This window comes from Camelus dromedarius, chromosome 29 (genome assembly GCF_036321535.1).
Source record: "Camelus dromedarius isolate mCamDro1 chromosome 29, mCamDro1.pat, whole genome shotgun sequence".
Taxonomy (NCBI): Eukaryota; Metazoa; Chordata; class Mammalia; order Artiodactyla; family Camelidae; genus Camelus; species Camelus dromedarius.
The window spans coordinates 13,060,523-13,074,458 of NC_087464.1; the positions used below are offsets into that span (position 1 = coordinate 13,060,523).

A 13,936-nucleotide genomic window follows, 5' to 3' on the forward strand; every position below is an offset into this window, starting at 1 on the left:
AGAATTTGAGCATTCAGGATCTAAACCCATCCCTGCTGCTTCTAAAGCTCTGGTCTTTCTAATACAAGAACTTAAATCAGAGTGGTTAGCCGCTCTGACCCCCTAACAGCAGGGATGTAAACCAGCAGAATCTTTCTGGAGGACTATTTGCAATGAATGTACATCAAGTTCCCTAAAAATGTGAATACTGTCTGAGATGTTAATCATAATGATAAATGCCATTTACTATGCATTTATCTGTAATCCAGCCTATAACTCCAGTCCACTACCTCAACATTGTTTTTGTTTGTGCCTGCAGAATCTCTGATACGAACTATAGAAATATATTCTGAACAAGGGCTTGGTTGCTTAAACAGCTGTTTACTGAGCACTTACTCTATAGATAGGCTGAGCCCTCACAATTCTAAATGGAGAAAGGGAGGGGGAGGGGCTGAGAGAGCCCAAGTGAGGGAAGACCTAGTCAGTGTGCTATTTATTCTAAAGTGCATTTAACTTTCTGTTAGTTTTCAACCCTTGGAAGGTAAATTGTGTCAGTTAGTAACTGTGATTTGGAGCAAGTTGTTTAATCTCTCTAAACCTGAGTTACTTTTAAAAGTTGAATAATAGCCCCAGCCCAGGGTTGTGAAAAATAGATGAGATAATGCAAGTGAAAGAGGCATAGTGAAGGAATTATGGCCTTAGGAACATGTTATGGTTTGGAACAAACTCCCAGATGGAGACTCTATCAGAATCAATCAACTTGAGTGGTGCTGTCTAGCACAGCAGCCACCAGCCGCATATGGTTTTTGGACATTTGAAATGTGACTAGTCTGATTTGAGATATGTTGTAAGTGCAAAATACACACAGGATTCTTTTGAAGACTTAGTATGATAAAAAAAAGAGTGTAGAATACATCTTTAATAAATTTTTATATGGATTACATGTTGCAATGATAATATTTAGGCTCTATCTGGTTCAATAAAATATTAAAATTAATTTCACCTGTTTTGTTTTATGTTTTAAATGTGGCTGCTAGAAAATTTTAAATCACGTATGTGGCTCACCATATATTTCCATTGGGCAGCTTTGGGTTTGACTTGGGGAAGAAAGTTTCTCTCTGTCACCCAAGAAGTGAAAACAGCTCTGGACTGCAAAACTGCCCACCTGGAGCCAGGTTTCTCTCAGAGATTCCCCTGTTCTCCACCCTCATCCTCATCCCCCACTTAAATTCAGCCTAAGTGCATGGTGCGAGAGTGATCTTTCAAGGTGAAAATCTGTTCTCATCCTTGTTCCTTTGCTTCCCCCCCCCCCCCCAGGTTCCTTTTGGCCTTTCGGGATAAAAGCCGTACCCTCAGCACAGCAGTGTAACCTGGCTCTGGCTAACTCCCTTCAGTTTCACCTCTTACCCCTTCTCCCTCCAGCTCATTGCATGTGCTGTGTTTCTGCTACCTCCGTGTCTTTGGGTTGGCTCTTCCTTTTCCCTAGAATGTCCTCACTACCTGTGCACACCCTCCCAAGCCTCTGCATTAACTATACCACCGCTCTTACCCAAGGGATTTTCCTCCAAGACCTGGCTTAACTGTCACTCCTCCAGGATGCCTTGCCTGAACTATCACCCTCTAAGGAGATGTACTCCACTCTGTGCCCTCTAAAGGCAGACCCTGCATCTACCTCTGTGGGGGCACTTACAGGTCTGATTTCCTGCTGGTTTGCCTGCCTGTTTGCCTCATTTCACTGAGCTCCTTAAAGGTGAGAACTTCCCTTTTTTATCTTGAATCGCAGGACCAAGGCCAAGGCTGGCACATAGCAAACTCTCCTCAGGTATTTGCCAATTGAACCAAGAAGCAATCAGAGAACTGACCAGTGATCATCTGCACCTGGGTGGCATATCAATGAGCACACTCAGAGATGCATGTGACAGAAACCTCCACTCCAACTGGCTTTGTTGGCTCATGTGACGGAGGAATTGAGGGATTCAGCTGTCCAATCAATGTCACCGATAGATTTTTTTTTCTTCATTTCTTTACCTTTCCCCTGTGCTGGCTCCACGTGAGGAGATTCTGGTAACAAGATGGCTGATAAGTACACCCCTCCTGTTCCCAGTCAAGAAAAACAATGTCAGTGACCGTGATCCTTCATACAGAGGGTAGGTAGAATTTACCCGTTGCCCCTAATTGGCCTATCTGGGGTCATGTGCCCAACTGTGAACTAATAATTATTGACCTGTGGGTAGAATGCATTGATTGGCTCAGGTTTGATCCTATGCTGAAGCCATGGAATTGAGGTGGTGGAGCTGGCTTCACCCCAAGCAAGGAGCTGAAAGTGGAAGTTCCCTAAGGCAAATCAGGGTACTATTTCTACCAGGAAGGGAATAAAATGTCCGCTGCTATGAAAGAAGAGCCCTGGGGCAAGTTGGTTCTAGTGTTCCTTCCTTTACAAAAGTAGACATTTTAGGGATCATGGGTCTCGAGAGAAATTCATATTCTTAAAACAGTGTTGATGTTGTTTTTCCCTTGCTGTGGCATTTCCAGAGAGTCTCTGTAAAATAGGGTTTATCCTTGTTAAATTTATAGGTAGTATAACCTGTGTAAATCAATTGGAGACTATAAATTGACTGGAGAGATAGGTCAGAGAAAGCTGAGACATACAAAATCCTACTGCTGCTTGGTAAAGCCCTGGTATCTTTCCTGGCTTGAAAACTGACTCAGGGAAAGTGAGAAAATTGCTAAACCCCAAATCTCTTTCTGGTGAAATGGGGCACGCTGGACAGAGACATTTGGTGTCCCTTGGAAGGACAAATCTTTAGTATCAGGGACAGTCAGTTTGAGGGCGCCTCACAGTAGCTCCTTCTGTACAAATTCATTCATGCAAAACTTTTGAGTGCCTGCTGTTCCCGCTGGCACTGATAGGTGGAGGAGAGAGAAGGGTAAACAAAATAGACTTCAGGGAGCTTACATTACAGTGGGGGAGAGAGCCATTAACACACACAACTAACCTACTTGCAGACTGGGCTACATGCTATGAAAAAGTTTGAGTAATATGAATGAGAGGAACTAGGGGAGAGGTGGTTATTTTAGATAGGCCGGCCAAGGACATTTTCACTGAGGAGGGACATTACAGCTGGTGCCTGAATGATGAGAAAGTACCAGTCATGCGGATAACTACTTAGGACTTCCCAAGAATACCAAGGGCTTAGCTGTCTGGGGAATAGAGAGGAGACACTTGCTCCTCAAAGTGGGGTCCCAGACCCACAGCATCAGTATCACCTGGGAGCTCGTTAGAAATGCAGAATCCCAGATCCCACCCCAGAATCCACATTGTGAGTCAGAATCCACGTTTAACAAAATTGCCCAGATGATTTGCAGGCACGGTAAACTGTGAAAAATGTTGGACTCTTGACCTTTTCTGTGGCCCGCTGGAAAGGTGTAAATCCTGCTGAGGCAGGGAGCAGGGAATGTTGATGTCAGCAGTCACTAGAAAGATGACATGGTAATATGTGCTGCTGCCTCTAGCAGGCTAGCCTGGCTCCAGCAAAAGACCATGAGGTTTTCACATGTTAGGGTCCAAGAGATTTTCTAGGTTATCCCCCTTGTTTTACAGGAGACTGAGATTCTTTGAGAGATGTGACATGCTCATGGTGGACTCCTTTGGGACAGAGCCAGGACTAGGAGCTAGGAGTCTCCTCTCTCTGTGCCACCTTTTAAATATTGACAGGACAGATTAGAGCAAGTATGGAGGAGGGAAGGATAAGGTGATTGGGAAATAATTTCACGTGAAGTACTGGAAGTGTTTGGCCTTGGTCTTTCATTCTGTGAGGGTGAATTAAGAAAGTATATGTGAGAACCAGGTTCACTTACAGGGAAGCAAATTTCAGCTCAAGCCTAGAAGGACTTCTAAGATTTAGAGCCAAACAACAATGAAAGTGCCCAATACAGGCAGTAAAAATTCACATTGCCTCCTTTCAGGGACTCAGTCACTGGTAGGGAGCTTGCCTGCATCAGGGTTTCCCAAAAGGTAGTCATTTGCATCTTCACATTTTTGGGGCCATATCCTATATAAGTATATTAAATTGATATAAAAATACATGGGTAAAATATGTACAGTGTGCTAATCTTAAGTGTACAGATGGATGAATTTTCACAGAAGTCTGCACCTTTGTTATTCACCATCCAGAATGAAATACAGAACATACCCAGCACCCCTCCTGATCCTTCCCAGCCAATAACCCTTCTCCTTCTAGGCAACCACTGTTCTTACTTCAGTCACTATCAATTTGCATGATCTTGAACTGCCTATAAAGTGTGTCCATTTTTTTGACTTAAAATTTTTCTTTAAGTAGATTCATTTTTTACAACTTCCTATTTGATTTACGAAATGACATCAATGAAATAGTCGTTTGATGTGATAAGCATTTCCCTTCAATACACATTAAAATAAACGCACAGCTATCAGAAGGAGTTTCTTCGTGTACCAACAGACCACATTTTGTTTTTCAGAAGCCACCAGATGATTTCTGAGGTCCTTGAAACCTGAAGACTGTACGATATTGAGGTGATGGAGAAGCCAAAAGTTTATGGGATGGCCTGTCACAATCCTGATACACCGTAGAGCCATCCATCCACCCACCCATCCACCCATCCATCTAAAACACCTGTTGAATATGTAGCTATGACTCTCAGGCACTGGATACGGAGAAGACCTCACTTTCTGATTTCAAGAGGAGGGAAATAGAAGAGTAAATCATTTCAGTGTGTGTTACGGTAAGTGCTACAGCTCAGGTAAGCACCCGCACACAGAGGAAGGGCGGTTTCCGGAGACAGGGCGGAGGGGAGAAGGTGGGTGAGCATTTCAGTCTCCACCTCTACCAGACACCCGACTTTGATCACTTTGCCGCAGCGCAGCAGCTGCGATCAACTTCAGCCTTCCTTAGCAACCGGACCGCACCGCCCTGGTGCCTTCCTATTGGTCTCACAGATCTTGATGGGCAGCTCTGCCAAGCAATCCCAGCTCGAAGCTTTCGGCTCCGCGCTTACTCACGGGAGGGCTCATAGGCGTCACCGCCCTCCCCGGGTGCCCCGCCCATTCCCGAGTGGCTTGTGGCGCATGCGTGGGCGTGTTGGGGCTGTGTGCAGGGCCAGCACGGAGCCGGAGGAACCGCGGTGAAGCTCCTGGGCTCCGCCGAGACCTCCGTGCCCGCTCCTCGCCTTGGCCGCCGCCGTTTCAAGCCGTCGCGGTCGTCGCCGCCGCTGCCGCCGGAGGAGCGGCCGCCTATTGTCTTTCTCCGCGGCGAAGGTGCGGAGCTGCTCTGACTCGGCCCGCGGGGGAGCCCCGGGCGCCTCACGGTGAGAGCACAACTTAGTTGGCTGAGTTTGGGAAGTTTTGTGATTTGAGGAGGGTCGCGGGCCGGAGCGCGGGTCCCTCCCCCTGCGGCGGCTCCTGAGGGCGGGGCGGGGCAAGGGCGCGCGGGCGGGCGGGGATGAATGGCCGGCGGGGGAGCGCCCCCCGGCTCTGCGGCCCCCGCCTCCCTCCGAGGCCCCCCTCGCGCATTGTCTGTCCCGGGGCCGCGGCGCGCTTTCCAGCTCCCTCAGCCCAACTTCGGGGCCGCCGCCACTCCCGGGGTAGGGGGCGCGGCCTCCCGACACGGCCGCGATGCCCCCTCGGGCGCTGGACCCCTGGCCCGTGCTTCGCCGGTCGGCTCTTCGGGGAGCTGGGGGCCGCAATCGTCCGTGAGTCCCTCGCGTCGGAGAGAGTCGGCGAACAAGTGCTGCGGACGCGCGGGAGCGGCTCCCGGGGGCCTGGGCGGGCGGTAAACACGTCACCCGCGCCTGCCTTTGGGGGGCGATCTCCGTGCCTGCTCTCGGGGGCGCGGCCCGGGGACCCGCGCGGGTCGGAGACGTGCAGCCCGAGGGGACTGGCTTTGGGACCGTGCCACCGGCTCAACTCTGCCGGGTTCAAGTGCAGCCATGCTTTGAGACCAAACAAAACTTTTTTTTTTTTTTTTAAATATGTTTTACTGATCCCCTCCTCCCCTCCGCCGCCCTTTCCCCCCTAAAGCCAACAAGTATGTGAAGAGCTTTTAAAAACATGGGGGAAATCCTCAAGAGTTTTTCCATCGGAAGAAAGGATAGGCTTTTTGTTTTTTTGTTTTTGGAAATAGTTCTTACAGGGAAATGATTCCATCGCATATAAGTCTCTAGATCTTGACTGCACTCAGGAGTTCACAATGTAAGTTGGATTGAGCAATATTTCGGTGTTCGTCTTTACTTTTACACTCCTCAGTGAAGTTATTTTGAGAGTTTGTTGCCGCAGACATATAGAACCAGAGGAAAAAGCAGTGTGCCTTTTTTTTTCTTATTCAACAACTACCCCCTCCCCTCCCAATTTTATTTTCAGAAGAAACTTAATTTTTTTTAAACCATTGGGTTGCCTAGATCAGGACGAACGCTGGCAGTTTTGGAAAGATTTTTTTTTTTTTAATTTGTAAAGGCGTTCTCATCAGCTGAGGTAAATCAGTGTTACAGTCCCGTGGTCTTCCGTGGTCTCTTGGGGATTTGCATACTGCAAGAAGTACCTGCCTTGTTGTCGAGCCTTGGGTGCATGGGTTGTACTGAATTCGGTTCATTTGGTTTATGGTGTGAGAATGAGTCTCTTTAAATCCCCCAGGTGGAACAAGCTTAATTGTCCGTCAGATTCGTGGTGGAACAAAATGACCAGAATGTGTTCCTTTTAGTTGTTAGATCACTTTGTCATCTACTAAATTAAAAGAAAAATTTTGAGAAATATGGAGTATGTCGGTTTGCTTTGACTGGTTTCTCATGCTCAGTGAGTAATGTGGAGAAGTGTTCCCTGGGTTTTTCTGGTTTGGTTGGCCTCATTGTGCTTTGAAGAACCAACTTTCTTCACCTGGCAAAGCTAAAGAAAAATGTCCTAATGGCATAAGCTTGTGCTTTTAAAAGTACAACAGCAAGGTCACTTTTAGGAAGTATAATCCTTGCTCTTAGGCTTTCTTTCCTGGTGGTGTGGTTGTGTGTGCCCGCGTGGGGGGATTGTGGGGAGGGAGGTTGACAGGTTGGAAGGGGTTGTCAGGGAGGGACAGAATGTAAACAAACACTACTTAGAATATAACGAGACAAGTAGGCCAGTTGCTTTCCTTCTCTGATAGCATGTTATACGTACTTTTGTTTTAGGATTTCTCACACTTCATTTATTTGTTTGACTAATAGTAACTGTATGAGTAGTATAAATGGACTCCTGGTCTGTTAACTCCTCGAGGGCTGTGATGCGGCTGGCTTCTCACTTAGCTCTGTGCCCTCTTTGCTAGGAAGGAGTCTTAACCCAGTGCAGGTGCTCACAATGTACTTGAATTGAGTGAGTGCTTGGTACTTCGCTCTAGTGTCGGGCACACAGAACTGCTAACTCTAGGGACTCCGCCATAATGACACTTCACTTTCAGGTCTGTGATGAAATGTAGTTCAGTTTAAAAGGATTTCTGACCTTTCTGCTTAACCTGTTAATTACTTCTTAAAAAGAATTGGGGTTTAAATAGTGCACTGTGGATATCACAAAGTGGTTCTGATTTAGGAAATTTCTCCTTTTGGTGAAATGATTAGGATTGCAGGACAAATCCATTCACTCCTCTTCCTATTCATTCCTCTGTTGGGAAACGGGGCGGTAGCACAGTTTAGAAGAACATACATTCTTTGGAGCTAGGTGAATTTGAGTTCAAATCCTACCCTTCAGGTGACTAGTTGGGTGGCCTTGAGCAGATCACTTACCTTCTCAGAGCTTCAGCTTCCTGCTGTGTAAGGGGTAGTAACATACTTTGCAGCGTTCTTAGGAATCAGTGAAACTGGGTGACGTATTTAGTAGCGTGCCTAACGTTAAGTACATGCCTGTTACCCGGTAGCTGTCATGACAATGATTTGGATACATTTTTATATGACTTAAAAAAAACATTTAAAAAAGTCTGGCGCTTCTGAGTTTAGTGGTTTAGCTATTTCCTTCATAAAGAAGGAATGCCCCTGGAATTGAGAATCTTAACTGCAATTTTTTTAAGGGTGCTTGTTGAACTGAATGTCAAGAGAAGCAGCAGTTTTATCTTCTTAGTCAGCTGTTGGTCTTTGGGACCTGGAGAGCGGCTTGGTAGGATAGAACTCTATGCATTTATAGTGTTAAGGAAATGGTGAGAGATGGATTATTTTTAACACTTGCAATAAGATACCTGAAATAGTTCATCAGTTCCAGCTTTTCTTCCTTACTTTACTTTAATTTTGAAAAATAATAGATATGGATTATGAGTACGTTTCTCAAACTTGCTTGGGATAGAACTGGGCTGTGGGTTCATGCAGTGTTAGTACACTTCAGAGATGTGAGCAAATCATGCACTTCCCTGCTTGAAGGTGCCACCCTTTGCAGAAGGAAACAGTGATTTAAATCAGTTATACCAGCTTAGTTTAGAATATTCACAATACCAAATGGAATAGATATATTCTAGAAATATGAACCTGTAATGGACATTCCTGTATATTGAATCTCACCTTTCCATTAGTTTTCTTTTAAAATAAGGGTAAAAAGCTAACCATGAGGGACTATAGTAAACCTTTAAAAATGATCAGACTCATACATTGAGGAAAAAAATAAAGCTGAAAAGCTAGATGAACAAACTTGGACTTTTGATAATCTCCTTTGTTAAAGTTAACATTTAAGTGCACTTGAATAAACTTGGTTATTACTGATGGGGACAAGCATCCATTTGGAAGCAGTGGTCCCAAGTCACTGTCAGTCTGTCTTACCCCACTGTAAACCAGGGGGAGGCGAGGAGGCTCTTTGTGGAAGGAGGTTTGTTTCATTCATACGTCCTCTCATTTATGGTCTTCTGGTCTATCTCTGGGTTGATTGGGACATAAGATGGATAGATAACCCATTTTTGTCAGCCCTTGCTCAGAGGATGGTCCCGCAGACCTGATGGTGAGATACTGTGATTGTTACAGATATTTGTGTGGGACAATGGTGTGTTTTCCTTTTTTTAACCTCTTTAGAGCTGTGTTCAGAGCCTGAGGAAGGTGGATCTTACTACTGTGACTGTGTAATGTGGGAATCGGGGTGGTGAGAAGGAAATGGTGTGAGGGATTTACCATTTATGTCACTCTGTAGGCTCTTCTACTGGAAATCAGTTCTTTTGAATTTTCACTTCTGATCATATCATAAGCACATATTTGATCACAGAAATAGCCTTTACCACCTCCAAAGGCTAGTTATTCCTGAATGGTTAGGAATTAAGTAAATTATGCCATGCTGTCATGAATTAGTCTTTTAGATAACCACAAATGTCCAGTGAGGGAAAAGCACCTAGGAGTTATGTTAAATTTCACAGAACCTGAGATGACGCTCTGATGTGATCTCTACTGAAAGCATGTGATATGGAGCCATGGAGCCAGAGGGCTGACTTCTCACGTCTGCACTTCGCTAGTTATTGGCAGTGTGTCCTTGAGCAAGCCACTTCATCTGTCTCAGACCTAGTATCCTTACTTATAAAATAAGAGCTAATTTGGTCTTAATCTCCTCTTGTTGACTGCATTCTGCTGTTATGAGAAGTGCATGCGATAAAGCAGTATACAAATTCCGTGTCATTTTGTAATTTTATTGGTTGACTCCTGGTTTGGATAAAATTCAGATCCTACTCTATAAAAGGAGAAAACATCCAACTAAGTTTATTAGTTTTTCTTTATAAATATTATACCATTATACTTGCTCAGGAAAATGGATACTTCCTACTTTTGGCTCTTACCATATTTCCTTTTATAACATATTTGTCCTGGAGTATTTTTCTAAACTCCGTGCTTGCTGAGAGACGCAAGTTACTCTGAAATCACAGGAACTGACATTGGATGCCAATGCTTGAAGTCAGGTGAAACCACAATAAACAGAGAACAAAGAATGTCAGAATATTTCAAGAGTACAAAAGAAGTTATTGTAGTTGTCTGCTCTTCACTGAGTCATTTTCTTAAATTTTTTTTTTTAATTGGTTTACTCAAATCAGGGGCGTGTGCCTCTTATGTGCCGCATGTTGTACTATGTGTCTTACCTACATTTCTTACTTCACTTTAAAAGCAAATCTATAAGGCAGGAATTATAAACCTGTTTTAGGAGGAGGAAAGCGAGTTGACAGTGGTCACATAGCTGTTAAACTTTGGTGCTAAAATTTGAACTCCGATTATTCTGGCTCTAAAGGGCATGCTTTTAACATCACTGATGCTATCACTGGAAGAGTACATTTTTAAAACAAATCAGGGTTATTGAGATCTTGTTTATATGATAAAATGTACTCATTTTAAGTATATAGAGTTTGACAAATTTTGACAAATGTATTCATGCATGTAACTTAACAGCACAAAGTAGAGAACATTGCCGTCACTCCAGAAAGTTCCCTTGTGCCACGGCAGTTGCTGCCTTCAACCCTGTTGCCTGCCTCACCATAAGCAACCACTGCTCTGCTCTCTGTCACTGTAGGTTTGACTACATTAGGGGTCTTCAAACTATAGCCCAAAGGCCAAAGCTGGCCTACTGCCTGTTTTTATAAATAAAGTTTTATTGGGACACAACAGTGCTTATTTGTTTACATACTGTCTGTGGCTGCTTTGGTGCTACTGTGACAGTAGTTACAAGACACCGTGTCATCCACAAAACTGAAAATATTTACTGTCTCACTTTCACAGGAAAAGTTTTGCTGATCTTTGTTCTACATAACCAAATGTAGTGATCACATCTAAAAAATTAACAATTCTATAATATTATTCAGGACATAGTCAACTTTCCCTGTTTGTCCTCCAAATATCATGTAAAATCAAGGTTCACTCAGTACACTGTTATCTCTTTAGTCTCTATTTTATCATTATTTTAATTTTATAATTTACATTCAGTGAAATTCAGTAGCATTCTATGTTTGGACACATGTATACATTCACATAACTACTCCTTCAATCAAAATATGGAGTGGTTCCTTCATTCCCCCAAATTCTTCTGAGATCCTTTGTAGTCAGCCCATTCTCCACCCCCAGCCCCAGGAAACTGCCAATCTGTTTTCAGTCTCCATGGTTTTTTGCCTGTACAAGAATGTCATATAAATGGAGTCATACAGAATGTAGCCTGTTTTTTTTTTTTTTTTTTTTAATTTTTATGCTCAGTGACTAACGGTGTTAAGTATCTTTTCATGTGATTATCGCCATTCTTTGGTGATGCGTGTGTTCAAAGCTTTTGCCCATTTTTCCTTTTTTTTAATGGAAGTATAGTTGGTTTACAGTATTACGTTTCAGTTGTACAGCAAAGTGAATCAGTCATATATATATTTTTCCAATTCTTTTCCATTGTAGGTTATTACAGGATACTGAATATAGTTCCCTGTGCTATACAGTAAATCCTTGTTGCTTATCTATTTTATGTATAGTAGTTTGTATCTGCTAATCCCACAATCCTAATCTATCCCTCTCCCCTCTCAGCAAGGACAGTTTAGAAAGTGTCTATAATAAAAAAGAATGTGAAAAAAATATGTATGTATATGTATAACTGAATTGCTTTGCTTTACACCTGAAACTAACATTGTAAATCGACAACACTTCAATAAAAAAAAAAAATAAGAATTTAAAAAAAAAAGTCTTTTGAAGAGTAGTAATTCTTGCTTTTAATAATGTCCAGTTTACTGTTTTTTCTTTCATGGATCATGCTTTTGATGTAATCTGAGAAATCTTTGCCCACCCTAAGAGCATGAAGACTTTCCCCTGTATTTTAGTTCAAAATTTTACATTCAGGTTTTGAATCACTTTGAGTTAATTTTTCTAAATGGTGCAAAGTATTAATTGAGATTTATTTTTTTGCATATGGGGTTGTAATTCTCCATTGAATTACCTTTGTACCTTTGCTGAAAGCCAATTGATTCTATATGTGTGGGTGTATTTCTGGATTCTGTATTTTGTTCCATTGATCTGTGTCTTTCATTTTTCCATTACCACACTGTTGATTATTGTAGCTTTTTGGTAAGTCTTGAAGTCTGGTAGTATGAGTTCTCTGTGTTAATTTTCAGAATTGTTTTTGCATATTCTAGTTGTTTTGTCTTTCCCTGTGCATTTTAGAATCAGCTTATTGACGTTCATAAAAATCTTGATTGGCATTGCATTGAATCTGTAAATCACTTAGGGGAGAATTGACAGCTTAATAATACTGAGCCATGAACATGATATATCTGTTTATTTAGACCTGTTTTGAGTTTTTCATTAGTGTTTTGTCATTTTTGCTAATTGGCTCTTGCATGTATTTTATAAGATTTACTTATATATTTCATGTTTTCTGGTGCTGTTGTAAATGATGAGTTTAAAATTTCAATTTCTGGTTGTTCATTACTAGTATATGGAAATGGGATTGAATTTTGTATGATGACTTTGTATCTCACAACCTTGCTAAACTCACTTGGGATCTTCTACATAGACAATAATGTCTTCGGCAAATACAGGCAGTTTGATTTCTTCCTTTGCAGTCTGTATGCTTTCCTTTTTCTTGTTTTATTGAACTAGCTAGGACCCCCAGTATGAGGTTGAATAGGAGTTTTGAAAGTGGACATTTTTCCTGGTGTTAGGGGGGAAACATTCACTGTTTCACCATTAACATGATGCTCCTTATAGTTTGTTTTTATAGTAGTAAAGATGTCCTTTATCAGGTTGAGAAAGTTCTCTATTTCTTGTTTGCTGAGAGGTTTTGTCGTGAATGGATATTGAATGTTGCCATAGGCTTGTTCTGCATCTGTTGAGATGTTCTTCTTTACTCTGTAGATATGGTGAATTACTCTTTTTGAATGTTGAACTAGACTTGTATTCTTATGATAATCCTCAGCTGGTTGTGATGTATATTTTATATGTTATTGATTTCAATATATTACTGAATCTTTTGTTTCTTCCATTTGCCTCCTATTTATGTTCTTTTTAAAAAAAAAAAAAAACACTTGGTCCCCACGTATAATACTCATGATAGTTGTTAAAATCCTTGCTCATTAATCCCATTATTTGTTTCTATGGACTGAGTTTTGTTTTGTTATGGGTCACATCTTTTTTTGAATATCTAGTAATTTCTTGCTAGATCTTGGAAATGGTGAATTTTAAGTTGTTGATTGCTGATTGCTGTTGATTGGTCTAAGATAGGCCAATCCTAAACTCTGTCCTTTTACTCTAAGGCTTGTTTCACTCCATTGCTAAGGCGTGAAGTCTCTGTAGTTTCCATTGAAGAATAGGATGTTCTCTGCTCTGGCTGGTCAGAATATCAATGTCTGCCAGCCCTGTGTGAGCTCCGGGGTTATTTAGCGTTTGGTTCTTGGGTCATTCTTTGCCCTCGTAGATTTTTATGATAAGCACACATGGCTTCAAACTTAGACTCAGGAAGGCCTCTGTGCGGATTTCTGGAGATCCTTCATGCAACTCCCTCTTTTCTAGTACTCTGCAGATTTCAGATTCCTTAGCCTTCAACTACTCTTCAACTTCTCAGCTTGACAAGACTGCCGTGTGCTGCTTGGGCTCCTCATTGTACATGGTCCAGGATGTGCCTCTGGGCTGAGAAAGCTGGTGCACTTGTGTGGCTTGCCTCATCTTTTTACTTCTGTTAAGGAGTGCAGTCCTGTGCTACTGGTTGTCCATTGGCTAAAAGATGTTGCCTCATATGTTTTGTCCATTTTTCTAGTTGTTGGATGGGGGTGTGGCAGGGTAAATCTGGATCCAGTTACTCCATCGTGGTTGGAAACTGAAATCCTTCGAAGAGTATACTTTATTGATGGCGGTCACAGTCTTGATATAGTATTCTTCAAATCTTTGTGGGTGTAAATATCAAAGCAACACTTGTCAAATGTCCACTACCTGTAGCTAACCCTTATTCTGTGGGAAATACAAAAAAATAGATATCTTCCAGTGGAAGAGGTACATG

The 13,936-nt window shown here is 42.4% G+C and overlaps 1 protein-coding gene across 11 annotated transcripts in view; it reads left to right on the plus strand.

Moving 5' to 3' along the window:
* Positions 1 to 5,098: 5,098 nt before the first annotated feature.
* The window catches only part of AKAP13 (A-kinase anchoring protein 13), a 291,739-nt gene continuing 282,901 nt past the window's right edge, over positions 5,099 to 13,936 (plus strand). For all 11 annotated transcript variants that reach the window (XM_031440520.2, XM_064480556.1, XM_031440522.2 and 8 more), the window contains exon 1: positions 5,099 to 5,322. The gene's annotated coding sequence lies outside the window, so the exon portion shown is untranslated. The remainder of the gene's footprint in view (positions 5,323 to 13,936) is intronic.